A 2,500-nucleotide genomic window follows, 5' to 3' on the forward strand; every position below is an offset into this window, starting at 1 on the left:
GGAAGAAGAAACACTGGATGAGAAGAATGGAGACTTAAAGAAGAAAGGGAGAGAGGGAGAGGGGGAGAGGAAGGAGGAAGTAAGGGTGCGATCGTCATTATCATTATCATTATGTGAGTATTATTATTACAGCTATCATCATTGTAGTTTCTATTACCATCATTATCATTATAAGAATAATAATTATAATAATGATAATAATACTAATTATACTGACAAGTAGCGAAGTACTTTGCGAAAGGTTTTGAGGACCTCAAACAGGAAATTTTCAAAACTAATCATTAGCTATACGTACTGGCATTGCTTCTTCGTTCAAAAGCTTCGGCAAAAAATACCCCAAAAAATAGGGGGGCGACCCATTTTGGACTCGCTTCTGCATTATCGGTATTATTGAAAATGCAACCCCAAACCTAGTTTAAAGAATCTGAGCTTACCATGTGGTAGAACACATAATTCTATGATAGTTTTCTCCTGTATAATTTTCTGCGCAAATTGATAATAACGGAGTTATAGAGAGCATAAAATTAAAGTTTTCCAGGAGCCGCAGTAACCTTCCGCCTCCATCGGCGCGACAAAATGACAAAAAAGAGTGACAGGAAATCAGACGGATTTGTATGCGAGGTAAATCAAATGCGCCAATTAGATGTGTGCGTGAACGTGACGTGACCACAGACACTCAATAGAACCAATCAGATATGGAATAGATCATCACTTGAAAATAGAAGCTGGGCCTAAGAGAAGGCAGTTGAATTTCAAATCAATTCCATCGTGGTTAGCTAGACAGTGTGTAGGTTGTGAGAATAATTATTTCGATTTCACCGCGAAATGTCAACAAAATGACGAAGCAAGCTTACAATATCTACGAGATCACGGTGTACTGCGGTGTAACTTTACTGTAAGCGATCGCAATTCTCGTCAACAACGGACTGGAATACCCAGACGATCCCAGTATCCCGCAGTCTGGCCCGCGAGTTAACGCGTTAAGGTAAGATACGAGGTGAAGATTTTGCAGTGTAGTGGTACTATGGCCCTTCGTTGACCCCACGCGACCTCTCTCGGCCTAGGTCATCCCCGTGCACGGCTGCGGATGCTGACATCGCAGCTAAGGCCACGAATTACGACCAGCTGACCTGTTCGTCCGTTCGATTGACACCATGAACCATGGCAGTACCAATGTCCTCGTGCAAACCAGCAGTTACCTCGAGCGGCAACTGGGTATGCTAACAAGCCGCCGAGGTGACCGCCAAGGTTGCTGGTTTCGGGCAAGAGGAGACACCGCCTTGCTGCTGCCGGTGCCGGGGACCGTTGGAGACAGATTAACCAAGGATCATCAGGTCATGTATCCCAGTGCTTCTGCAAGAAAAACAGAGTTCCGTGTGCTTTTGACCAAAGCGAGCACTAGTCCGCGGTTGTGATTTTAAGTAAGGAGAAAACAATTACGCGTCACAGACCAAACGCGAGTTAAGTGTCGTGCTTTTTTTTTATATATGTTTGTGATAGTAACACGTTTTAATTATTCATTTAATCGTATCGTGATTGTATCCGTTCGTTCTGTGTATTGTAATTCGTGTATATATTTTGTCTCGTTATTTTGTCGTTTGTGAATTTGTTCGTTTGTGCTATTTGTGTATTTCGTTCGTATATATTGTTTTGTCTATATGTATTCGTGTATGTGTAATTGTTTGTATTTGTCTTTTAAAGAATATATAGTATGCATACGGAAAAGAATAATAAATCTAACATTTTAATTTACTTTCTTTCAAAACCGAACAACTGAAATATATAATAGATCGTATGATTAAAATTACAATAAACGTAAATATAACAAGATATATAATGAACATAAAAAGCTGAAGATAAGAACTGAAGTTTGATGAAAATAAATGACTAAGAGGTTAAAATAAGTATAAACAAATGAAACTGATTAATGACATTGAACAAATCCTCCAAACAAATAGCTCGGTCATATCACTGAACTATGTTAAAAAATCTAAGGGTCGGGATCCCTATTCCCGTGGTGGCGGCTACCTCCATTTGTGTGTATAAATATAAGTATGTCAGCTTGGTGTCACTACAACAGACCATACGGGGGGTGGGGAGGTGGCAGCCATCCCCCCCCCCACACACACACCTGAAAGGGGGTATAAGGGGTCAAAGCCCACTATATCTACTGAAAACGTTTGTCCGTACTCTCGCCGGAACATACGAGGTGAAGATTTTGCAGACCAGGTGGGGGTTTAAGGGGGCGGAGCCCCCCTATACCACCCAGAAATGTGTTAATATACTGTACTTGTTAGTATTCTGCCGATATTTCTCGAAATTCCCTGCTATGTAGGCCTATATAGGCCTATCGAGACCGACATCGTACTTATGCTTCGTTTGCGAACGAAATGAATGCTGTATTCGTTTGAAACACGACGAAAGCTATTGGAAAATTATTCTATTCCCCCCCCCCAAAAAAAATGGTGTGGGGGTTGTATTTTCAAATTTACCACATTAT

This window comes from Penaeus vannamei, chromosome 14, assembly GCF_042767895.1.
Source record: "Penaeus vannamei isolate JL-2024 chromosome 14, ASM4276789v1, whole genome shotgun sequence".
In the NCBI taxonomy this organism is placed as follows: Eukaryota; Metazoa; Arthropoda; class Malacostraca; order Decapoda; family Penaeidae; genus Penaeus; species Penaeus vannamei.